Source organism: Electrophorus electricus, chromosome 23 (genome assembly GCF_041902795.1).
Source record: "Electrophorus electricus isolate QZ-2024a chromosome 23, ASM4190279v1, whole genome shotgun sequence".
Lineage (NCBI taxonomy): Eukaryota > Metazoa > Chordata > Actinopteri > Gymnotiformes > Gymnotidae > Electrophorus > Electrophorus electricus.
In genome coordinates, this window is record NC_137519.1 from 8,115,194 (window position 1) to 8,141,507 (window position 26,314).

At 51.3% G+C, this 26,314-nt stretch overlaps 1 protein-coding gene across 2 annotated transcripts in view; it reads left to right on the forward strand.

Moving 5' to 3' along the window:
• ankrd11 (ankyrin repeat domain 11) overlaps positions 1–26,314 on the forward strand; it is a 90,074-nt gene that overhangs the window by 34,825 nt on the left and 28,935 nt on the right. The gene's annotated exons all lie outside the window — the stretch shown is intronic.

Sequence of the window (26,314 nt, forward strand, 5' to 3'; positions counted from 1 at the left end):
TGGCCCAGAGCCAACACATTACAGCTGAGACTGAGCAGACCAACCCCACAGAAGCACCGTACCTGGTATGGCCCCAGATACTCACTGCAAAGTACTTGCTACGTCTTGGCAAGTGCAATATATCGTTTCTTAATTGTTACCACGGTTAGGGTTAGGGTTCAGGCTAACCATTGATCTTGCAGAAAGCAGCACTATGTAAATCATAGCAGGAGGTTCTCTCTGAGTGTTCTGTAGGTGTTTTTATGCTACAAGGCATTTTTGTTTTAGTAAATCATCCTCAGTTGGATGTCCTGCTAGGGTCTGCTGTACCTCAGTCGGATGGGGGGTGGTTGAGGGTTGGGATGGCTCATGGTGCGGCTGATGGTAGAAGTGGCAGTAAAAAGGCCTGTGTGTGTGCGTTTGCTGCCAACGCCTGCGTGTGCATGTATTTGTGTCTGTTTGCCGCCGAGGCCTGTGTGTATATGTGTAGTTAAGTGTGCTCTGCCATGGTGTGTGCGTGCGTTGGGCTGCTGAGCGTGTTGCAGTAAGCCTGCTCACTGTCTCCATCACTTCCTCCTCCGCAGCGTGTTTCACACTCGCCTGTAACGTGATCCTGAATAAATTGTCACACTCGCGCAGATTAGCTGGCCAGGATGTTTTTCTGTGCTGGGAGGACGGTTGGCATACCAGTCACACGCACGCCTTGCACATTCTCCTCTCGTGATTCTCTCCTCTCCATCTTTCTTGCTTTGTGCCTGCTTCTCCTCCTCTCCACTCTCCTGTCCTGCCTACCTCCCCCTCGTGCAGCAGGCAGACTGTTGCAGTGCAGAGAACGGGGGAGGGGCAGGACGGAGGGTAAGGCAAGATGCAGTGAACCAGAGTGAGGGTTTTTGTGTTTTGTTTCACTGCTTCTTGTTTGGTGTGGGGTTGGGTGTGTGGGTGTGTTCTAAGAGGTAGGGGGAGGTGCAGACTGCGTGTGGGGGCGGGTCCCAATTTACGGCATTATTACCCAGGCCGTCTCAGCCACAATCTCCGCTTCCTCTCTCCCACCCTTGTCTCCTCTCCTTTTATCTCTCCCCCCCCCAGCAAATCTCTTGTTCTTTTTACGAGCAGCCATTTCCCCCCTCCCTCTTTGCATGGAGTGATGAGCCATCTGAGAGAGTGAGGGAGGGAGGCGTCTGGGCTGGGCACTGACAGAGTGCTCTGAAGCACGGCAGGCCGGCCGAGCGTGGGGAGGGGGGAGGGGGCGAGCAGCTAAATATAGAGCCGCTCTGGAGGAATGATGTCATGGGACGGAGGCGCAGGAGGGCGGAGGTGCGCGTTCGGTCTAGGCCGGAGAGCTAACGCTCTCGAGACTCCGCACGCCAGGCGGCCCGGACGAGAGGGCCGCGTGGACCGCATGCGCGCGAGGCAAAATAAGATCCCCCGAACGTCTGATTTATTAGCACCACTCCTTTTCACTTTTTTTCCTTTAACCGATGCTGCTCCCACTTCAAGGCATTTTTGCAGCTGGGTGTGCCACTGGGTACAGAAGCTCCGTCCAGAAGTGTTATTTTAAAGCCTGATCTCAGAAGACCTCCTGCAGGGCTTTTTTAATTATTAAAATCTTTTCTGCTCTTGTGGATTCATCAGGTTTTCTTACCGTATGTTGTAGCAGTGCTGAAATAAACCACTGGCATTCGGTTTCACTCTTATTCACTTTCCGCGGTAGATGAAGTCCCGGCAACCTTGGTGCTTGGTGGTGGCGGTCTGTGAAATGTTTCCTCTCTGTGCCTCGTGCACATTTTAAAATGACCGTTGAGCCCTAAGGCGGGATAGAACCCGTATTCACACATGGCTGTGGTCCCTCACGTTGTGGAAGGTGTTCTGTGTGCTTTTGCTGATTTTTCTGTGCTAGTTTTTGAAGTTGTGGCAGAAGTGTTGCACAAGAGCAATGCAACATTCACCTTCCTGAGTGCGGTGGTCAGAAGGACCCCAGGCCAGACGCTCCGCCCTGCTCCCACATCTCTGCGCCTCCTCCACCTCCTCTGCTGAGGGACTTCTCACTCTCTCAACAGTACAATTAGAGACATGTCCCTGGTTCACTGCTTCAGAACCTGGCCTGCTGCTGGCCCGGCGCCGGCCTGGTGCCGTGCAGTCTGGCCCGACGCCAGAGGCCTGCTTGGCGAGGACTTTTTCTGGGGTGAGTGCTAGTGGCGCTGTGGCTTAGCTGCTGCGCTGTCTTTTGGACCGCTGTGGCTCAGGGGACACGTGTGCACGCGCGTGCGCGCCTGTGTGTGCAGTGCCATGCGAGCAGCAGGCAGGCGGCTGTTTTCAGGGTGGATGGGGGTAGAGTAGGTGGAGCAGGCTCGGGGGAGGGGGAGGGCAGGGGGGTAGAGGGTGGATGAGGGGTGGGGAGTTTCAGAAACATGCAGAGCAGCTGTTGCTGGGAGCAGGTGCTGGTTCTGTCCTGCCCTGGCTGGCTTGGCTTTCACGCCCCGTGAGCATTCACATAAGAACATTCCCCCACGACTGAAACACACAGACACAGAGAAAATGGGGAGGAAAACAGCAGCCATTATATGATCCGTATGCTGCTCCAAGTCCTGTTTTCCACGTTTCCTTCAGCTGTGCTCCCAGAGTTTGTTTTATCTCGCGCTTTAATGTGTCTGAGCTAAATGCTGAAGAGTAGAGTGGGTCCAGTGGATCACTGCTCACTACTGGAGGCCCATATTTTGCCTCAGGCGTTGCCTTAGCAGATGACACACCTCCCCCTCTCCCCATGAGCTAATTTAAGGCTGTGGCAGCTAGGCCTACTGTGTGTGTGTGTGTGTGTGTGTGTGTGTGTGTGTGTGTGTAGAGAGGGAAATGGTGTGGATTATAATAGGCGTAAGGATCTGAAGTGTGTGTGTGATGAGGCGTGTGAGTGACTTGCTTGCGTGTGACTGGGATGAGAGGCTTTGGCTCTTTTCCTCACTGTGCTAACAATGCTGGAGTTTTTGGGGAACACTTTACATAACCACTGTTACAATGTAAATGCACCATGAATTACAGTGGCCGAGTAACCACGGGCAAGAACGTTTTTGCTCTGCTCTGCTCACCCTGTACTTATTCTGTGCACACTGATGCTCTGTTTTCCATTATGTAACAGAGTCAGTGCGGTGGTACACCTTGTTACCCACCATATTGCACTGTAATTAATGGTACAGTTACACTGTATCAATGGCTATGTAATGTTACCCTTTTTTGTGGATAATGCAGGAGCCGTTTAAATGTTTTTACTAGTCAGGCTTACGTATGTGGTGTTACATGATGACTGCAAATATATTCATTATTTCTATAGCCAATTTTTGTTGGACTTGATGTGATGTTTGCATGCGCAAGAGTATTGTGCTAGTCTCCACTTCTGTTGCCCTTCTGATACAACGAGTGAGCATGCATGTGCTACAGTAGCAGTGAAGTTAGTTTGTGCGTGTTGTGTACACAAAAAAAGGCAATTTGTTTTAAAATATTGCACAGACAGTAGATACAGTTTTGGTTTCATTTTTGCGCTTTGCATTTTGCAACCTCAAGATTTTGTATGCAAGATGGCTTGTTGTTTTTAATGGCTGACTGAATTCAACCCACCCAACTGTAATATTTTTTGTATCTGAGGTGTGCTTGTGTCATGTACATTCGTAACTCGCTTTTAGCTAGTGGAAACATTACTTCTACAGACATGGGGTAGTGTAAATTTATTTAAACCCACATGCACCGTGGTAAGTGCAAATCAGCAAAACTTTGCCAGGTTTGGATTGGCGCGTTGCATCACTAAACTTGTCATGGACATCAACAACGAGGTGTTTGATTTGATGTGTGACGAAACTTACGGAAACCACACAACTGGACCTCCTTGTACGTTACTGGAAAGATAACTCCGTCCAGTCCAGATCCCTGGAGTCGCGGTTTATATGGCAACTTGGAATTTGCTCCCATTCTTAAAAAAGTACAAAGCACAAGTTATTTAACTAGCTATTTTTGGCATGTTAGAACTTGAAAATGGTTGAAAATGTGTTTTATTAGGCTAGTAGTCTCATTATTAAATATTAACAGTTGTTTTCATATCAAATTCTATCCTAATACTTTTAACTTGTACAGACATTCAGGTTAGGGAGTGTAGTTATATTTTTTAGTTAGATTATATTGTAATCCATAATACTACACTGATGCTTGTTTTTTGTTTACTTTTTAAATTCATTTTATATTTCTAATTATTATATAACCTAATAATATAAATCTAATAGCATTGATTAAATTAAGGCACAGTTTTTTGGAAATAATTTTTTTATTTGATCCATGATTGTGTATGCACAATGTGAAACATGTCAGTACTGGGGGGAAAAAGCACCTGGATTATGGAGAACATTGGGGGTGTCCTCTGTTTGAAAGGAGCTTTTGGCATCTGCTGCATAAGTAAGATCAAGATTCAGGATGCACCCAGATGAGCAGATGAGGAGGAACGTAACTGATGTCCAGGTACAACACAGGAAAACGGGTGCGGATGCTGCCAGGTATTCTAGTACAGCTAGATCTATGCTTTTCTTTAGAAGGTTCCTACACTGTTCTATTCTCTAGACTGTGAGAGCAAATCTTGTTTCATAGGATATCAACATTTCCAAAACAAACAAACCAAAAAACAACCTAGTTTCTGATCTTGCGCTGCATCTCTATGGCAACCCGCATCAAGTTTGAGCAGCCATTCGCCCCCTTTGCTTGGCCAGCGTCTCCCCGACATCAGAAGGCCGTGGTGGTGAATGTGACCAGGCTCCTGGAGAGCCAGCAGCTCTGCCCACGACGTTAAACAGCACGGGTTGGAATAAAGAGCTTCCTGCACACAGCTCGAAAACCAAGTGGCCTGAAAGGTGTTTGTGTGTGTTTGTGTGTGTGTGTGTGTGTGTGTGTTGCGTGTAACCTTGTGTAAGTTTGTGTGTGTGATGGGGAAGCAAGCAGCACAAGGCCCGCCGAGTGTCTCACATGGACACCTGCATTGTAGCTTGCTGTGGTTGCCTAGCAACATTCCTGAGTGTCCCCAGGTTTGAATGCGTTTACTTCAGTTTGAAAATAAAGCCAGAGAGAGAGAGTGAAGAGAAGAAAGGCCGAATGTGATAGAAAGGGAGAAAATGTCAGTATAACTGGGCATAATATAAATGTCTCTGTCGTCTAGGAAAAAGAGAAAAGACTCCTTTTTTAATCACAAACAAATACAGAAGAAATATGAGAGAGAGAGACTGGAAAGAAAGCTATAGAGGAGTCTACAAAATAGAGAGGGAAAAACAGGGAGGTTTGAAAAAACCTGTCATGAAAGAGAGAGCAGGAGAGATGAAGGGAGGAGAAAGAGAGAGAGAGAGAGGCCTGCATGTGGGAAGCTATTAAAGCAAAAGCAGTGGAGCTTGTGGGGACTAAACGAGAGAGAGAGAGAGAGAGAGAGAGAGAGAGAGAGAGAGAGAGAGAGAGAGAGAGAGAGAGAGAGAGAGAGAGAGAGAGAGAGAGAGAGAGAGAGAGAGAGAGAGAGAGAGAGAGAGAGAGAGAGAGAGAGAGAGATGGCTATAGAGAATGCATGAGTGACTCAGGGTTGGGGGGGCAGCAGCAGCGATGACAGTAGCTGGAATGAAAAGGCTTTGTGTGCTTAATAACAGTCCTGGCGCTCGGCCAAGGACTCGGGGAGTATGGGATTAGCCCGAACAATCAGGACTGCAGGATCAAAACAAGAGGCAGGAACGGCGAGGTCACACAGCTACCATCTGCACTGCCGCAGCGAGGGGGAGGGGAGCCAGCAGCCAGCCGTGGAGAGGAGAGGGGAGGGGAGGGGAGAGAGGGAGAAGGAGGTCTGGGGTTTGCTGTACAGGCTCTACAGGCTGCAGTAACATGGCTGTATGCAGTCCTGTTTAACTACCTCGGTGCCAGACAGACAGCACTCCTAGATTTCATTATGCAAATGTGTACTTTTATATATTGTGTGTGTGTGTGTGTGTGTGTGTGTGTGTGTGTGTGTGTGTGTGAGAATGTGTATGTGTATGCACCGAATATTTTAATCTGAAACAGGCCAGAAATTACCCGTTCCATTTGTCAGTGACCATTTAAATTGATTTTTAAAAAGTGCTTGGGTTTCAGTGTTTGGTTTCGGGTTTCGGTCCAATGTGTCCTGGATTTTGGTTTTGGTTTCAGCCAGTAATTTTCCTTTAAGTGCATCACTGTGTGTATGTGTACAGTAAGCTTTGAGAGAGCTGTTATTTTATGATGGTGAAATGAATACTGTTTGAGGAGGTGGCCAGCTTCAGAGCCCAGCTCTGCATCTGTGGCGGTGGTGCGCATGGCGGTTGGCCTGGTTACAGACACACTGGCTTTGTGCTTCCTTCACCCACCAATAACCGCCAGCACTCTGAATTCTGCACCTCATCCAGGCAAGGGATTTGGGTCAGTAGGGGCATTGCAACTGCACAGAGAAATAATGGCTTTATATCTGGACATTCCTGTCTGTTATCATGTTTTATTGTATTTTGTAGTGTGCTTTTTAATCTTTAATCAGAGAGCCAAAGATTCAGTATGGTGGGTGTGGCCGTGTACACGTGTGTGCCTGTTTGACCGTGAGTGCGAGAGTGCGTGTGTATGAGCGAGCTGTGCTTTCCTTTAGCATGCGTGAGCATGCGTCTCCCCGTAGCCGGCCTCTCGGACACACTCATCGGTGCTGAGCCGCTGTTGCCTTTGTGTGTGCTGTGTACAGGCGCTTTTATGCCTCCGCTGAATAGCTCACAGAAACGAGTGGCCTTCAATACAGCCGTGCACATGAGGCTCAGCTCACGTTCACACAACCCCCCCCCCACACCCCCCGCCTCACTCGATCTCGCGCTCTGTTCTGCCTACTTTTTGTTTCCTGTCTTTTCCCTTCATTCTTACTCTTTTCTAAGAGAAAGTAGAGGAGTAGCTCTGCACTCCCCATCATGAGCATGAACCCCAGACTTTCTCTTCCTCTCAGGGTCCACTGTGTTTTGAGTATGTGTGCTTTAGAAGTGTGGGAGGTCTGCTCTGTAAACACTGCGAAACTGCTCTGGAGCCTCAGCCGGTCTGCTGCTGCTGCTGCCCCGTCCCGCCGAGCTCACGTTGCTGGCTGGTGGGGGGGTGGGAGGAGCCAGCCCTGGGGAAATGGCACCATGTGTGCCAGACTCCAAACGGTCCACGCATGTGAGCGAATCTCCCCGACTGCTTCCCGTCGTGAGCTGCGTCGTCTCTGCACGCTGCGGCCTGTGTGATGAAGGTTACCTGCGTGCTATGGGCGCTCGTCTTTAAGCGTGGCCGTGGTGAGCCCCTGCTCCCTCGCTCTTCACCAGAGAGCTGGAGTGAGTCCTGGCACAGAAAACCACAAAACGCTTTGAGATGTGGATGGCAGTCTCAGAGGCTGAGCAGTGGTTGGAATCTCGCTCGCTCACTCTTTTGCTATCTCTTGCGCGTGCTCGCTTGCTCGCTCTCGTGTGCTCTCTCTCTCTCTCTCTCTTTTTGTTCTATCTGCGATTGTGTATGCAGTGTTTCACCAGGCAATTAATTTACTCAGTGGATGGTGTTCCATTTTAAGCTAAGCGGAAGAGCTTAGCTGGCATCAATGTCATTGTCATTTGTATTATTTATTTATTGCTATACCTGTTAGACTGTATGCCTACTTGCTGAAGATTTGGGAAAGAATTTGACAAGAACGTCATCAATTGTAATCATTAACGAATTTTCTAGTCTTTTCAATCTGCAGTGACTATTTCAAGAGTGTGTTTCATTCTGCCTTGTTCAGGTTCCCATGTTGGATGTTTCCTATTACAGCAGGGGCAAAGCAGTTATTCAGCAAAACCATGATTTCCATTCGGTTTATTTATTTACCCCCAAGTATGTGCTTATTTTTAGCTTAAATGGTGCAAAGTGTTTCTTCTTTTCTTTGATTTTTTGTTTTTGTTTTTTTTGGTTAGTTCTGTTTTTTCCACTAAGGGGCTGTGTGGTCCCCAGCCATAATAAAAATGCATCCCGGTTGTTGTGCTGCAGTGGGTGTGGTGGGTGTAGCAGGGGGGTTGGTGGATGGTGCTGGGGGGGCGGTTCCTTGGTGTTGGTGGGCGTGGTGGGGAAACAAGGCTTATTCTTAGGAGTCTGCACGGTGATGTCATGTGTAACGTTATCCTTCTTTTATGTGCTTCTGTGCATTAGTGTTCCACACCCCAGCCTGCTGTCTCGGCCATCAATAATTCACAGCATCTCTTCAGAGGCAACACACACACACACACACACACACACACACACACACACACTGTCTTCTCCAATTTAACGCCTGTAAAGAAAAGGCAGCCATTACTCTGAAGTTGATCGTTTAGTCCATTCTCCTTGAGGCCTCTCGTCAGCCCAGGCCGCTGTAATGTGGTGGGATCTGGCCCATATTAAACCCTCTCGGTAGACTCTGCGGGTGCTGTTAGCGCGAATGAAGAAGCCCCTCTCAGTGCAGTTGGCTGTGTTTATTAAGCTGCTCCAGTATTCACTGAGTGTTGTCTGCTTTTGTGCAGGCTCCCCAGACCATCAAGGTGGGCGGGTCATCTGGTTGATTGGTGTGTTAAAAAGCTGCTCCTTCATCAGCTTCATCTTCATCACGCCGTCTTACAGCTAGCAGCGTGATTTTTAGGTGGAGGGTGTTGTTAATATTTTTTACATGGTTTACCGCATCCCACAGCAAGGTACTGGCCAAACAGAGCAGCCTCTGCCTGCACTCTTCCCCACAGATCCCTGTACCAGTGCGGCACCACTCCTGTTTTGCTCCTCAGGCCAGTCTAATAGCAGATCCACAGCTCTCTCTGCTCCTCCACAGTGGGTAGTGAGTGTGTTTGTGCGTGTGTCTCTACGCAGTTTTTGGCACAGTTAGCAGTGACGCAGCAGACAGTGAGGGGGGTACAGAGAGAGTAGCACGGGCGCTCCAGAGACTGCTGCAGAATGTGGGCTAATGTGGTCCAGAGCAGGGCCTGGCTAATTGCTCTCCCCAGCGCCGCGAACTGGGCTGAGATGCCACCAATGTGGCGTGTCTGAAGTCCGCCTGTTTAAATGCGCCCGTCTGGCATCGCCGGCCTGCTCTTGCTGGTCTTGCTGAGGGCTCTCCTGGTGCATACCTGCTCTGCCCTTCTCGTCAGCCCCCCCCAAACAGTTTAACACTAACAGCAATGTAGGGGTGGCTGCCTTTTCAGCCTTTTTCGTTTTTCCATCAGCCTGTTGTAGATTCATCTTCCTGTGCAGTTGGAGAATTCAGCCACAAATTCAGTAATCCCTGGCACTGTTGGCTAAATGCCCAGCTTCAATGTGACATTTAAAAGCATTTTTTTAATTGGAGGCTTTTAATAGGGCATCAATTCACTTAACATCATTGTTTACCTGTTTCACATCTGCCTTTGCTCAGATTTCTTCTCTCTCTCTCTCTCTCTCTCTCTGTGTGTGTGTGTGTGTGTGTGTGTGTGTTTCTCCCTTGCGCGCAATCTCGCACTCTCTTTGTGTGTCTGGGTCTAATGTATATTATGTGGGAGCTCTATTGTGTTGCAGAGGAAAGGAAGGAGGGGGAGAGGGCTTGATGAGGAAGCCAGACCTAGGGCTCACCTTCAAAGGGAGCTGAAGGCCTCTACGGGGGCTATTGATTAAAGACAGCATGTGCTGGCCTTCATGCTGCGCGAGAAGCTCTTCAGCCCCTCCTGCTACTGGGAAGCCTTTTCTGGACCTGGTCTCCACTGATTGGCTGCTGTGTGCGCCACATCAGAATCCATTGTAGTATTGGCTGGTCTGTGCGTTGGTCACTGGCAGTCTCTTTGAATTTGAAGCCTGACTCTGCAGAAATGCCTGCTCTACACGGCACTGCGTGTCTGCTGATTTTTCTGTGCTTCTCGTTTAGCATTGCCTTATGGGTGATGGATATTTAGAAACCTAAAGATCTGTAATGGGAAGTGCTCATCCACAAATCCCACCTTCGCTCCCGCCATGAGTCTTGCAGCACCTGCCATGGCAAACCACGCGTCTGCCTCTTCCTCTAGCTATGGCCACGCGGCGAGCCTGGAGACAGGCCTCCTGCCGACCCTTTAGGGCTGGTGAGGTGCGGCTGGGTGGGAGGGTCATGTAGGCGGGGCTTAGCCCTGAATAGTGGCACCGAGGCACTGTCACTCAGGAGGACACGGTAATGGCTGTCTGGCAAAACACATCCTTCCCATGGCTTAGTGTCTAAACCTTTTGGTTTATGGTTTCACTGTTAGTCTCATCACCCAAAGCTCTCCAGCTCAGAGTACCTCTCTGAAAGATGGCATCAAATAGAATTTCTTTGCCTTGTTTTTGTTGATGTTGTTGTTGTTGTTGCTGCCTTTTATTGGTGACATCTCCTGTCTTATCCCCCTCCTTGCTCTTCTTCCTGCCTTAGGAAGATGCTCATACGCGATATGAAGTAAACACTTTGCTATGCGGAAGCCAGAGCCTTTTCTACATGCTACCTATGTAGGTCATGATTGCAACCCCCCCGCTCCCCCTTCAGGTTTCATATGCCCACAAATCTTTGCACTTCACGGCTTCTCAGGTTCAGTAGATGAGAGAGAGAGAGGGGATATGGTGGGGTGAGGCTGGGATTTGTGCTGCTCTTTTATTTGCTAGCTGTAGCTGCGTTTAGCATGTTAGCTCTGCTTTAACACGCGTCTTGCTGCACTACTCTGCTCACATCCTGATGTTTTGAATGGCATAACCCTGGGCTTGTCCGCAGCGTTGGAGCGAGGAAGAGGCCACCACCCGCTGCTTATGTCTTACGGCCGCAGTACGGCAGATGTGTCTCTCACCGCAACCCCCCTTTTACACCTCCCACCTCCACCTCCTCTCTCACTAAACCCCTGTGCTCCCCCAGGCCATCTTTTGATAAAGGAGACTGCATGACGCATCTGGCTAGCTGGCTTCCCTGCACTCTGCTCACATGTATTAAAGATGGCTCGGAGGAGAAGGTTAGCTGCTGTCCCTCAACACAAGTCTGCTGTTAAAAATAAAAATTAAAAAATAAATAAATGTAATTACAATTTTTTTCTAAAAGCGCTCGTTGCTCCCAGGAGAAGGCTGTGCCGGGCCGGTCCTCGTCCTCTGTAGATGCTGAACAGGAGGCTGTAGGGTGGTGTACTGCATCATTGTACCTTTACGTTTATCAGAGTCGTGCAGTGTTGGAGGTGGAAGCATGGGGTGGTGGGCACTTCATTGCCGCTCCAGGTCTCGGTCCTTCTTGAAGGCAGGGAACCCTGAGTCTGCTCTCCAGGCTGGAGGCTGCTTGTCAGCTTCTAATGAACCCTGTCTGTGTAGCTGAGGCTTAGGGCACCTCCAGCGCGGTGCGACTGCTGGGAAGTCTTGCGAATGTTCTACTGTGTTCGTTTGGTTTGTCATTTGGTTTGTCAGTAAGGCTGCATCACATTTACAAAATGCTAAATTGTGATTTTAACTGCTTTATTTAGGGATGGTTTCCCAAACATGGAAGAAACTTGCGGCTTGCTCTGAATTGCGGTACCAGTGGTCAGTCGCCATTGGGAAATTTTTCTTACTCCAAGCTGGTACTTAAGCTGGGTCTGGGAAACCGGCCCATAGTGATTCTCTCAGCCTGCAAAAAGCATGAGTTGTTATATACATACTAAATCCACCTAAAATGGCAGTTATAAAATTAAAGGTGTTTGGTCGAGAGTGTTGGTGTTTGTTGGAGTGTGTTTGCATTGGAATGTGTTTGTTGTAGAGTGTTTGCATTGGAAAGAGTGGTAGTATTTGTTGGAGAGTGTTGCCATTGTTTGGGGAGTGTCTGCATTTGTTGGAAGGTGTCTGTTTGTTGAAGAGTGTTGCCGTTGTTTGGGGAGTGTCTGCGTTTGTTGGAAGGTGTTGGTGTTTGTTGGAGAGAGTTGACTACGAGGCTTTAAGCTCATACCCTTTGGAGCTTCACTCTCTGTACGTGTGCCTGCCTCTGACGGGTTTGTTCCGGACACTTCTGGCCAGCGTGATTGAATTGCCCCATGTGAGGTCACGAGGGGAGTCTGCAGGGAGGTGGTTGACGTCAGCCTGCTGCGGTCTCCGCCCTCTGACGTCCAGCAGCTCCTCCATCGCCCGCAGCGGCGCTGGGAAAACGCTGTGGTTTCCATTCCTCGCCTGCCACTCCCGTTCACCACACACGTGTTTGCCCACTGTAGGCACATTGGAATGGGGGGGGGGGTGGATGTTAAGGCCAGTGAAGTTGAAGTTTTTAACTCCTGTTGGAAAATTGGGCTTAATGAATATTGTGGGAAGACCTAGGTTTCTTTCCTTTCATCAAAATGGGGGTGTTGGCCAGATAAGTGCCATCAGATTACATTTTCTATGCTTTTAAAATAGTCTGCCACACTGTCAGAAACAGCCCAGCGCTCAGTGGAGATTCACCCATGGCTTTACTGTGCTGAGTGTTAACGACAAACTGACAGGTTCAGATTGGGGCATTGCTGGGAGCACCCATGTGTGCAGTGTCCTCCACCCCACCCCAACAAAGCCCGCCCCCTCCAGGTGGCATTTAAGTGGCTCAGAAGTCTCTGACCTCTGCCACCACACAAGGCATGTAAACAAGGCTCTGTTTATCTCCTCTGTAGGAGCGTCTCAGATGTGCTCTAATCCCCTGTTGCTTGACTGTTTTTCAGAGGGGGGCTGATGGATGATTGGATGATTTGTGCGATTGGCAGCAGTGCATCAATGCAGGCAGTTTGTAGACACACTGCTTTGTGTGTGTGTGTCTAAGTGTGTGGCACGCATGTGATTGGTGGCAGAACAGGCAGTTCACTCTGCTTTTTCTGTGTGTGAGATTGGAGCTGGTGTGTGGCAGGCCACTCTGGACTCTTTCCTTGGGCCTGTTAGCGGGTGTGTGTGTGTGTGTGTGTGTGTGTGTGTGTGTGTGTGTGTGCGTGTGTGCGTGTGCGTGCGCGTGCATGCGTGCATGCGGCGGGTGTGTGTGAGTTTGGGGCTGGTACAGACAGGCCACTCTGCACATTCTGAGCACACATGGCTGTGGATCTGCATATGAATGAGCCCTTCTGCTCAGAGAGAGACAAATTCTGGCACTGCTATTGTTTCCCCAGAACTAGCTGAGGCCCCTCGCCCCCTCTTCTGTTATGCAATCGTCCTCTAGTGGGAATCTGTCTGTGTGTGTGCGTGCGAGATACAGACCACTGAAATGAAGCCTAGCTCTGGAGGGTGAGGGGCACCATGGAGCTGGAAGGAGCAAGCTGCTCTCCCAGGGAGTCTGTTTAAGAAACAGCAAAGTGTATTGACCTACTTTTCTGAGTATTTGGAATGACCGTGTGTGTTTGTGTGTGTGTGTGTGAGTGAGTGCGTGCACGCACACGTAAAGGCAGAATGTATGCGAATGTCGTCGTCTACGTGAACAAGTTTTGGCACATCACCAGCCTCATTGAGAACTCCGTCTGCCCCCACACACCGTGCTTTTACAGGTCTGTGGTTAACATTGCATCCTCTCCACCATCATGGTTGAACACATTTTTGTGCAGCTTAGTCCTGTGACACAGGGAGCGCAGAGTGCGGGGCCGGGCCCGCCGGCAGGGTCGGCACTCCGGAGAGCTCCAAATGGAAGCTTTGTGCTGGCAGCGAGCGGGCTCAGCAGGGGCACTCCGCATACTCCACCACACGCGGATCGGCTTTCACCTCCTCTCCGGGCTCAGCCGAGAGCCGATAGGACGGTCCTGCAATCACATGACTGTGGCGGCCTTGTTCTAGGTCCCCATCCTAGTGCAGCAAGCACTGAAAAACACCAGGGTGTCCATTCAGTGACCCAGAGCCTTGAGAATGGTAGCGCCCCAACTCCACAGCGAGCCCCGTTGTTGTAATTAGGTCTGTCTAATTCTGGTACTGAGCCTCCCAGTGCCGTGTTCCAGCTCTTCTTCTCTGATGCTGGCGTGTCTTTTCTTCTCTGCTCGAACTCGAGCAGGTTCAGCCTCGGTGTGGAGCATTAGGCTTGGGCCCTGTGTTCAGGCTGGGGAGTGGAGATGGGGGCTGGCGTTGTGCTTTCATGCTACATTAGCCCTCCTTAAACGACATTCCCCTCTGTTTCTCCCCCTCTTTTCCTCTTTCCTGCTCTGCTAGGGTAGAAAATCTCTATGGCTTAGAGTTTTTCCATGAAAGCACAGGACATTAGCAGCAAGCCATCAACAGGAAATTCCTCTCTCTCTCTCTCTCTCTCACTTACTTGCGTGTGTGTAAGATGGAGAGAGCCTGAGTGTTGTGTAGCTAGCTCTAGCATGCATCTCTCCTGTTTATGCTGTGTAAGGCTTTCCATTGCTGTGCCGCGTGGCCTTAAGCTGGAGCGGCAAGTGGGGCCCGAGCCCAAAGCCACAGGGCCCGGAGCCTGCTGCTCACCCGGGGCCCCAGCGCCAGGAGCACAGGCCAGCTGGAGCCCCAGCCCCGGCCGGAGTTGGAGCTCTTCTGCCGGGCACCCCACGTGCAGCGCCGTTCCGCAGGGCCACAAGCCTGGGATGGCGAGGAAGTGACTGGATGGCGTGCAGGTTCCCGGCGTGGTTGGCTCACGTGTTTGATGCACGACAGCGCTGGAACCCCTACAGAACAGGAGGGGCCAGACAATTCCCTCCGGTCTGCCTTTCTTCTCGGCGCAGACGTTTTTAAACATGCGCGCAGACACGCAGGTCCTTTAGGGCTTGTTTCCCAGTCGTCACAGAAGTAATTAGTGCTTCTTTTGCTGCTGCCTTTGTCTGTTTTGAGAGGCATATTTATCATGTGCAAGTCATGAGGTTAAAAATGTAGTCAGCATGTTGAATGCTTTTTATGATGCTTAAAAAGGTAGCAGCTTTGCACAAGCGTCAGCTTGTTGGACTGGGACAGCAGCTCTGTGTGCTTTTATGAGGTGTCCATTAACGTTAACTCACAGAGGACGGGAAGGCAGCTCCCGCTCGCGCCTTTAACGCACCGCTTCCCGTCAGCGGGACTGGCAGCCCCCTCCCCGTAGGTCAGCTCCTGACCCTAATCTAACTGAAACCCCCCCCCCCCCCCCCGGCACTTTAGGGACCCGTAGAGACCCCCACCCGGCCAGCTCACAGGACAGAGTGAGCTTTGTAATGAGCAGACGCCAGCTTGTCCACTCCTGGATAGCCTGAAACTCAATAGGGGTTGACTAAGTACGCAGGCCTGGTCTTCGAGACTCTGGTCATGCGCCGGGCCAGAGGTCTGCAGAAGGCTCTAGAAGGGAATGTAAACCATAAACCACAAACATTTGGGGTATTTATTTAATTAAGGTGACAGACTTTGTTGTTGTTGGTTCTTCTTTTTTTAAATTTTTTGCTTCAGGCCAATTCTTTATATCAGTTTTTGACTGTTGTTTCCGATTACATTTACTTTTCTTAAACCGTAAAACGCAGCAAAACACACGAGGTAAATTATTCCTAAATAATTAGTCATCGTTGGTCTACCAAAGAAAGAAGAAGGTAAAGTGCTTGCTCTTTCTTGTGTGAACCCTGGAATGCATGTGAAGCCATGGTTTCCTTGGCCTGCTTAGGCAGAACTCTTATCCCATCACTGTTTGGCCAGGCTGAGGTTTGGATGTTCGCATGCCACGGGGTCCGTGTTTAGCCGGTCATTCCCACCGGCACTGTCTTGGGGTTCGGCATTCTCTCCGGAAGCACAACGACCTCGTCGTGAGCCTGCAGGCTGCAACACGCAAGGCCTGGCAGATCATTGCCTCCACTGCCAGTGGAACCGCTCAGACGCTTTCTGCCTGCATTGAGAGTTTTAATGACTAAAGAGAAATGCACAGATGTGTACTTGGACCGGCCCACGGAGCATACAGAAGTTGAACACCAGAAGCCGGATTAGTTTCCCAGACCGGTCACGTTCCAGGGAAAGGCAGCAGAGCAGTGCAGGTTTAAGCGATCTCGCGCTGTGTAAAGGGCTGACCCCAGTGATGGTGCCGAGAGAGCTTGAAGCAGAGGCTCTTGGAGATGCCCCAGAACAGCGTGGGGCAGCGGGTGGAGGAGGGCCGTTATGGCACCCATCACTTCTCTCCATTTCTCCATGTTTACCTCCGCCAGCATGGCTTCCCCTGTCATGCTCCCTCACCCCAGCGTCCTGCCTGCCTGCGGCTAATGTGACGCAGTGCTAGCTTATCCAGCCCTCTGACCGGCGCTGCTTATACCACCGGTTGAATTGGCCACACGTTGATGGCGTGTGGTGAGATCTTGGCATAGGGCAGTCGAGGATGTTTTTGAGTCTTCGGTGGCCCTTTGGTGCTGTCTGCTGTGTCATCTGTGACCTACTGGGCTGTCTGCTGGTTTTGGTCAGCACAAACCTGTCCCCCTCCCCTTTCCCCTGGTGTCCTTGGATGAATGTATGCTTGGAGACGAAGCCCTTTGTTTTTTTATGTTCGTGATGTACTGTGCCATGCATGAACTTTCCTTGAAATGACAGCAGAAGCAGAGATGCGTGCCGCCGTGACCAGCTTACATCCATTTTGGAGGAACGCTGCCCTAACAGACGGGTCATTTTTAGCGCCAGTAAGCTGGCTCCCTTACCGTGCCTTGTGCGTGCAGAGCCGGGCTGAGCGGCACGAGTCCGGACCTGCTAATTGCCGCGGCTCCGCCTCACCTGACGAGAGCATAGATGCATAGATGTGGCGCAGCTGCAGACGCTGTCATGTGACCCACACCGAGTGTGTTCTCGTTAAATACTCACCTTCCCGCTCCCATCTGACTGCTGCCCTTCTTTGTTAAAATGTGTGTCTGCATCCCGAGTCAGCAGAATGAAGTCGAGAACGTCTGCGCGTACTGTGGCATCTGGATAAACAGGCGAAATGCTTCAGCCAAATGCATGAATGCAGTAGCAACTTGTAAAGGTTAATAATGGCTACACTAACATTTGGTTAACATTTTGGCAAAGTTTAGTACCGGCCACTTACGTGTAAGCTAAGTCACGCTAATGGCGTCCCAGCTGTCTGTGTTTATGGTTGGGTAATGGGGTAGATCTCTATGAGCTGGTACACGTGTGCTCTCAGGATGGCCATGGCATTGTGGAGGCTGCCTTTAGAGCAGGAGAAGGGCGTAGCCCCGCCTCTCAGCGGGACGCCCTCTGCTCTGGTCTCAGTGCTCTCATCCTCCTCCCTGATGTTTAATTCATAAAGGATCTGAGAGATCCTCTGCGTGAGCTCAGTCTGCTTAAACACACACACACACACACACACCACACCATACACACAGTTCTACCCACTTAGTAGCCTTAATGCACCAAACTCGTTAAAGCACACACGCCTGTGTATGTGTGTGTCTGTGTGCACAGGCAAGCGTGCATGCGCGTGCACGTTAATTCCTCAGAATCTACGCCCCCCCCCCCCCCCCCCCCGCCCGGTCAGGACGGCTCCACCAGGAATGGCCTGCTATAATGGGCCATGTTTGCTCTGCTGTTCTTTCTGCCTGTGAGTTTTTTCCACTCTGTCGGATCAGGTTTCCACCCGCCGCTGTTGTTTACACCCCATCCCCATCACCGACAACTGCCACCTGACGGGCAGCAGCAAGAGTCCCCTCGGCCTGGAGCCCTGGGTCTCCAAGTCTCTTCGTGGGCCTGCAGCAATGGACGTCTGCATGTGGGCCAATCGGGCCATGTAGCTGCCTGGAGGGCATGGCTAGCCAAGCATGGCTGTAGGGCCTCAACACACCACACTTCCCGTTGCCTCCAACTAGCTAGACAGCTGTTGCTAGTGTCACTTACATGGCTGCTACTAGGGCTGCACAATATCATTTTCTAATCATTATTGCAGTATTGGCCCTTAGCGATTTAGCTGTCTAACAAATCAGGTTTTGGGTGGTTGTTTTGGTGTGTGTGCGTATGCTAAGCTCATCTTGATCAGTGGTGGATGTTCCAGATGAGTGTTCTGTGGGTGTTTTGATGACTCACAGCATTCACATGATCCAACAAACGTAAATAATTTTGGTCAGAATAACAGTCTGTCGCTTCAGCTGATCACCAGTGTGTGTTCATCTACTGCGCGGCATAGCGCTTTCCCAATATGGAGCAGCGTAATCACAACGTGCTGTAGCTCTGCTCGTCCACAGCACCCTCTGCTAACCTCTGCCGTGCTCCCACCTCCCTGACCTCAGTGCTAACACTGAAAACATTACAGTAGAGTCAGTGGCAAGTTTCCCTAAACTTCTCTAAAGAGCATGAAGGAACCTAATGGTACCTGTTCAAGGAAGTGTTCACACATGATTGCATAATGTGTTTGTGATGCTGTGCAAGTGTGTGTGCGTGAGCTCTTCCTTCATGCGGAGCGGCAGACCTCGTGGTGTGTTTGTTTGATGTGGTATTCACATTCACGTTTGCTTAAAGGTCACATCCCATCTCCCTCTGTTCCTCCCCTGCGCTTTGTTCATTATCCAGTTCCACTCGGCGCTTATTTTTACCCTCTGCCCATAATCCTTAATTAATGCAGCCCCACTCAGAGATACTCGTGCACACACACACCCACTCCTGCACAGGTCTACACTCTCTCTCTCTCTCTTCAGCTGCAACCTCTTAAAGCAAAAGAGTGCGTTACCTGTCATATATCTCCCTCCCCCGCTGCCTTTCTCCGCGGAAGCACCCCTCCCGAAAGGGAAGACGTGGACCGCCCCGCCGTGCAGAACGTCTGATCAGAATCATCTTTCAGAACCCAGCAACGCCTGCGACACTCAGCGAGGTCCGGCGGCGTGACTCAAAGCCCTGCTCTCTCCCAGTTTATCACCGGGCCTGGCGCCGCAGGGCTACGTGCACTGCCTCCACCGCCTGATGGATCCGGCCCGGCCCGGGATCCTGAGCGGCCACGTGGAGCTGTGGGACCATCACCCTGACAACCCAGCGGCTCCCGCGGCTCCTGTGGGAGGCGCAGGGAGGGAGTGTGCTTTCTTTCGTATAATGCTGCCTGTCCTGCCAGCTTTCATTCATTCATTCATTCATTCATTCCCCACCGGTGACATTAGCCCAGCAAAGGCTTCTGGGAAATGTGCTCTTAAGCTGAGCCGGTTGAGCGACGGGTGGAGCGGCAGGCCCTACGGAGAGAGCCTGGAGCCCAGCTTCAGGGCACACATAACACACTGCCACAGACCTGTAGGCTCTCAACAAGCCCCGGAGCTCACGCACGCACACACGCGCGCGTGCACACACACACACACACACACACACACACACACACACACACACACACGTGCACACACACACACACACACACGTGCACACACACACACACACACACACACACTCTCACTTCTGTGATGCTGCCACACCCACTGGCTTTAGCTCACTGCACCGGCTGATAGATGCCGTGTGTAAGGAGAGTGTATAAGATCCTTTGTTGTGTGATTGTCGCGCTTGGATTGGCCCCTTCCAGCATCTCTCTATAGCGCTGCCTTTCTGGCTAAGTTTTTTTTTTGTTTTTTTTTTGTTTGTTTGGGTTTTTTTTGTTTTTTTTTTAAGTTAAACAATAGAGTTCGGCCTTGACTATCTCAGTGGTTTGCGAGGGTTTATTTTTGTTTCTTGTTTATTTTTTCATGGGCTTGAAAAGAGTTTTGCCTGGCCATGTTTGTTTACTGCACGTATCCTGTTTCGGGGGGTTCTGTGTGCCAGCTAGGCAGCAAGTATGCTGCTCTCCTCCTGAGAGGAAAAGCGCAACTAGCGCCGAACCCCAAACACAAACCCCAATGTTTGTGTAACTGCAGTGGTTTTGTTTAGACTGTAACGTTTTTGTTTTCTGAAAGTGCGGTACAGACCAGTTTGGAAATGCAGGACTTTTGACATCGTGGCAGGGTAGTTTGATTGCATGAGACTGTAGTGTTATGTTCTTGTGATGCACATCTGAGGGAGCATGCTGGGGTGATGGTGCTTTCGTGGTGTGCTTTGTTCCCACGCCTCCACCCCCTCCCAGAAGCCTGTTTGCTTGGCATGATGGACAGCCTTCGCCTCCACCCTCAGCCCCTGACCTTCCTTTCCCCAACAAACGGTCCCAGGCAGGATCTTCATGGCCCCTCCCTGGAGGAGGGCCTTACAGTAAATGTTTGTAAAACGGTCACATGATCACAATCGTTAGGCATGCAGTAGCCTTAAAAGCGACTGGGCTGTGAAGCCTAGCACTCTGGTGTGAGGGCCACTGGTGTACTCTTTGAGCACCTGATCGTACGCAAGAGCCTTGCCCTTACGGAGAAGCAACATAGGCACTTGTATATATAAATAAGTAAGTGTGTGCGTGCGCATGTGCGTGCGCGTGTGCGTGCGCATGTGCGTGCGCGTGTGCGTGCGTGTGTGCGTGCGTGCTCGTTCTGACCTGGCCGGGGGCCTTGTGGAGTCCATGAGAGATTATTATACTTGCACGGATGAACTTTCCAAAGGAGAATTCTGCTGCGTTGGGCACCCCCATCCCACTAAAACCATACTTCCATCCGCCCACCTGTCCCGTATCCCAGCCAGGCCTGCTCCCCTATCCACACCTCGGATCGTTCCACATTCCCGAGCTGCGCGGGCGGACAGCAGGGCTCTGGGGGTTAGGCCCTTGCTGGTCCTGGGCTCGTACCAGACGACGACCGGCCAAGAGCGCCCTCCCGCGCCTCTGCACAGCCAAGTAAATAAGCTGCACGTACACGGAATTTTCCATGACATCCACGTTGACTTTTATGGCAGAGCCTGCATCTGTCCCACGATTCCGAGCGTTCTCTCCGGACCCGGCGACAAGGTGGGAGAGCGCGTCGGCAGTTCATCGTTCTCTCTCCCAGGCTGCGGGTGGGAATATTCTTCCCAGCTGTGTGGCACATGGACAGGGAGGTGGTGCAGGCCAGCCCCAGCTGGTGCTCTCTCTCACTGACCAGTTCTGGGTAGGGGACGGGATGCGACGCCCACCTGACACGGGCGTGTGAAGGCCCGTCTGTGTACAACGTGACCCATTTCCTTTGATGTCAATACATTCATTACATGAATGTATTGTCCTAAGAATTTTTGACATCCACACAAAAGTGTGTGTGTGTGTGTGTGTGTGTGTGTGTGTGTGTGTGTGTGCCATGCATGCATGCTTCTCACTCAATGCTGGTGTGTTCTGTGCCCCCTGATGCCAGGTGAGCTTTGCACACACGGGGAAGTGTCTGCTGTCACAGTGTAGATGTGGATTTGACCTCTAGTAACACCCAGTGATGCAGCTGCTCCTTCCCAGCTGAGCCATTCAGACCTGACCTCCTTCAGCCTCAGGACTATGACAGCGGACCAGCTTTTGCTCTCGGAGGTCTGAAGTTGTTCTGATTCCTAATAAATACATTCTTGGGGGGGGAGTAGCACAGGCATGTCATTGGAACACCGCTAACGAACTTACCGCCTTTAAATGTGACCCCGCCCCCACGTCTGTGCAGCGAGCTTTGTGTTCGGGCGTGCCAGTGTTGAGTCTCCTGTTGCAGTCGTATATTTGGCAGCAGTGCACACCCTTGCCGGACAGACACTGGTATTCAGGGTTGTCTTGGAGCTGGGGAGACAGCCGTCATGTGACTGCTCGGTGGCCGGGGAAGTGGAGCGCGAGAACTGGGCCGCAGGCCTGTCTCCCCGTGCCTGCCGCTGCAAGAATTTAATCTGGAGTCTCCCCTCCCTCGCGCAGAGCCAAGCGGACGAGGAGGCACAGGATTGGCTGGGAAGGAGAACGCCATTGCAAGAGGAAAGGGTGACGGAAAGGGCAACAACGGGCGTACGTGGTGCGGAGAGCGCACGCTCGCGCGCGCGCGCACACGCTTTCATTAGCACGCCGGTCCAATTCTGTTTGCTCTCCTTCAGTCTCTCGCTCTCTTTTGCTCCCTCCTTTCCTGTTTTTCTCTCTCACTGTGTCAGCTCCTCAGAAACACGTGCCCCTGTCCCTGCGTTGCTAGGCAACAGGCCTTGCATGTGTATAGCTGGTTTGTGTTTGTGTGTGTGTGTGTGTGTGTGTGTGTGTGTGTAAGCGGTTCCCTTATGATCTTCATTTCTCTGTTTGTCTCTAAGATGGTTGGATAGCGTTCCACCAGCATTGAAGAAAGCTGGAGGAGGAGGATAGGAGTGTGTGTGTGTGTGTGTGTGTGTGTGTGTGTGTGTGTGTGTGTGTGTGTGTGTGTGTGTTAGGTGGGAGAGAGCAGGAGAAGCTCTAGTCAGGGCTGAGAATAAAATGGAGGAAACAAGAAAGGCTGAGGGTGTGTGTGGGTGTGGGTGTGTGTGCCCTGGTGAGCAAGCATGAGGTAGTAGTGGTTATAGCAGGGAGTGTAGAGCAGATCACACTACACTTCACCCCTCTGGCTGAGATACACACGTAGGCTCCGATGCAGCAGTGCGGTGCCGCAGGCTTGATCGCAGCTTTCCGCTCTCTTACACTACACACACACACCCACACACACACACACACAGCCCACTCACACCGACTAACCACGTGCTCAGAATATCACTATAAATCTTTCACTCCTCCCCCCCATGCTCCACCCTTTCTAGGTCTTGTGATGCATCTGCTCAGGAGATGGAGAGTATAATCGTGCCCCCCCTGGATGCCCAGAACCCTCTCAGTCCCCATGGCCCCACTAGCGCCTCCTCCCTGTCGCCGCACACGGGCGTCTAATGACATGAACGGGCCCGATCCTGGCCCTCGGCTGCCTGGAAACGGGGAGTGTGCCTGGCTGGCCCTGGCAGCACTCTTGTTTGCTCATCAAACAGCGCTGGCTGCAGCACCCTGCTCGTGTAGCTAGTGCAAACAGCCCAGTACAGTACGCACAGCAGCGGTGGACCAGGTGGGGGCGGGGTGACAGAGTGAGCGGATGGGGGAGGGGGAGTGTCCATTTGTGACGTCTCTAGCAAGCCAAGCAGGCCATTCTCCCTGCAGCACCTGGGATGCAGCAAACCTCCTTCGTGTGTTTCCCAGAAGACCTCAGCGCTCACCCGGTCCAGAGGCCACACACAGGGGCCACTGGTTTATGTGACATGAGAGAACTCTCCCCTAACAATCCGTCCATGCTCGTAAACACACACACACACACACACACACAGGCTCTCTAATGCCCACTGACTTGGTGCAGCTGCTGCGGTGTGGCTGTTTTCCACTGGAAGTGTGAGAGACAGGTGCAGAAAATCCCTTCAGAATTCATGAGCAGAGCGGAGCAGAGCGGACGTGCCGCCGGGAACTGGCAGGGAATCGCCCCACCCTTTCATCTGGGAAGGACATGCGGGCGCCAGACTCAGCCCGTATTAGGGCTAATCTCGGCATGTGTGTGTCTGCGTGTGCACGTGCATGTTCGTGTGTGTGCGTGCACATGGCTGTGCGTGCAAGGCAGTGGCAGAATGAGGAGGAGCCGCAGAGAACTAATGTGATGGCTGACCACAAAAGGAAAGGGACAGAGAGAGGTAGAGAGAGAACGAGAGACAGATGTGGAACAGCGTGGAGTCACCGTCTCCTGTATTGAGCGTCGGCTGAGAAATGACTTGGCTTGCCTTTGACTCCTCTGTCTCTGTGACACATTTCCACACATTAAACCACTGCCCAGCACAAGCTTGTAATAAATACTCTACAAATACCCCAAGCACTCAGACGACCCAGATTAGCCACGGGGCCCGTGGGCGTGAGAGCAGCTGCCTGCGGTCTGCGTGCTTCTCCAGCGAGGCTGCCACCCTGCCTCTGCCTCACATCCACAAGCCTTCCCTGGATGGATGTCCCTCCCCGGGCTTGCCGCTCAACGTGTTTGGTGTAAGAGAGGGGGCTTCGGTCTGTGCAGAGGAGCCAGCCGTCCCCGCAGTGAGGGCACGCACCTATTTCATTCAGGTTTTTTGGCACGTGTGTTGTTTTCGAATCCTCCGCTTGGCAGGACAGAACAGTGTTGTGATGTGATGTTTTCCAGTCCAAATCCAAGTGGGTGTGCGTGAGTGTGTGTGGCGGGGTGTGTGTGTGTGTGTGTGTGTGGAGGGGGGTGGGGTGTCTGGGCGCCAGGTCAGTTTCGGACAGAGCTACTGAGAATAGGAGATTAAGCACGGCTTAATCGGGCTCTCTTGTTGGACAGAGGAGTTTCTGCACGGTCAGCAGGCACAGTGAAACAGCCTTCGCATGACCCCGACGCCGACCTCACCTAATAGCCACTCGACCCGAAGCCCGAGATGACCTGGCATTCTCCTCTTGTCCACGAGCTCAGAGCCTCCGACAATGCGTGGTTAATCTGAACCCACGGCTACAGCTGAATCGCGAATGGCTGAACCTGAATGTTAAACACATGATTGCCTTGACCAAGAGCCAGGGATAGTCCAGTCCCCGCCCCCGCGGTCTAATCCCTGCCCCCAATCTAATCCACATCCCCAGTCTAATCTCCTCCCAGGATAAATCTGTCTTGCAAATCCTAGTCTTACTATCATATGGATAAACCTAAACTAACATTGTTAGTTTACATAGACGTGTATGGGTACTGTAAGGGAATGTGCTGTTATTCTGATGGATTATGGTGTAGTTCCAGGAACACAAACTGTTGAGATGGAGGCATGTACCAATGTGTGTGTGTGTGTGCGTGCGTATGCAGATGTGTGATGTGTGAGTTGAACAGAGGCCACACCTACAGTAGGGTACAGTGCAGAAAGTAAGCATTGTGATGAATTAGAGCTGGCTGCAAGCAGAAGCTGCGCTATTGGTGACATGCGCACAAGCATGTAGAAGCTCTGCACTTTGCGATTGGCTTGAAAGTCAGAGGAAATACAGAGTGGATGCGACCATTTCCTCTCTGCGTGCTGCTCATGTGTGTTCCTCTTCCTGCTGTGACAGTTCACAAAACACACCCATGATGAGAGAACACATACACACACACACAAAACAAAAGCCGCTACAGAAACTGCTCACCAAACACAACGCATCAGAAGCGAGAGAAAAATGCAGTCCGATGCTGGATTAGCGCAGGGCCATCCTCCCCGCCACGGTTCTCTGTGGCCGTGTACACCAGGCTGTCCTCCATGGCTTGCGAGGAACGGAAAAATGACTTACACAGGGCGCTCACTGTGTGAGCGCTCAGCCCGGCCCGACTGAGCAGCTTCCAAAGCCTGCTGGGGAATATTGAGCTGGGTAATGCCTGGCTTCTGAGGCATTAGCCTTGCCTTCCACAGCTAGCAGGTCGGACGAAACGCTGTGGTTGTTGTCGTTCCTAAAATAGGCCTAAGTGCCTTGTATTGTTCTGGAACATGTGTCGACCTACTTAGTGTGTGAGTGTGTGTGTGTGTGTGTGTGTGTGTGTGTGTGTGTGTGTTTAAATGTTTGTTTATCCCTGCCAGGGTTTGATCTTTTGGCCTCTTGGAGATGTTGAGGTGGTTTGTGGCATGAGGATGGGGTGTGTGGGACACATCTCATGTTCCATATGCCTGGAAGTATTTTTGTGTGTGTGGGAATTCGTGTTTATGTGGAGGGGTGTGTGTGGGTATATAAATAGTGTGTGTATCTGTGGGCGTAGGTATGTGATTGTATTGACAAGGGGGGGGGATATAAATAATGTGTGTATCGTGGGGGTGGTGAATATAAACAGCTATCTTTGAATAAAGGTGCTGCATAGGGAGTGTTGTGGTGCCAGGGAAGATGTGAATGCCAGTGTTCCTGCAAAGAGAGCGAGAGGCATAGTGGGAGGGGCAACTATCAGATCAACCCCCACCCCCGCCTGCACACCGAAATTACAGCACGGATCAGAGGATTATTATGGAACTCTCTTGCCATGATTTATTCATGTTCCATATAGCGCAGGCACGTCTCCATGCAGAGCGTGTCGAACAGGATGCTTGTACCTCAGGGGGAGCTGGAGAGCATGTGTGCGTGCGTGTGGTGCGTGTCTGCGCGCGTGTGTGTGCGCGCGTGCACGCACGCACGTCTTTACTGTGTGTGAATGTCTTTTGTTTGAGCTCTGCGTGATTGCTAAGCAAACAAACCTTTCGGCTTTCTCGTCATTTTCCATGCTGGTCATGCTACGTGAGTTTGGGTGGCTCGGCAGAATGGACTTCCTGTTTTTATCACCACATATTCTGCATGATGAACTACAGAGCAGTGTGTTTGGCAGTAATCCTGCCCATTACCTACCTATTAACACTGCAGCACTGACTTCACCAGGACTGTACAGCAGATGAAAATTTTGCCATGTAGCGTTCGGGGCTGGGTCACCAATCTCACCACAGCTGCCCTTCGTGCAGGCACAGAATCTTTGGTGTTTTCAGCGAGCAGTCACTCCGTCTTGTTCCTTTTCCGTCCAGGTTTGCATTAAATTGCATTTCACAAATGTCATGGGTTTGGCAGAGCAATCCAAGCTAACCCCCAGTTAAAGGG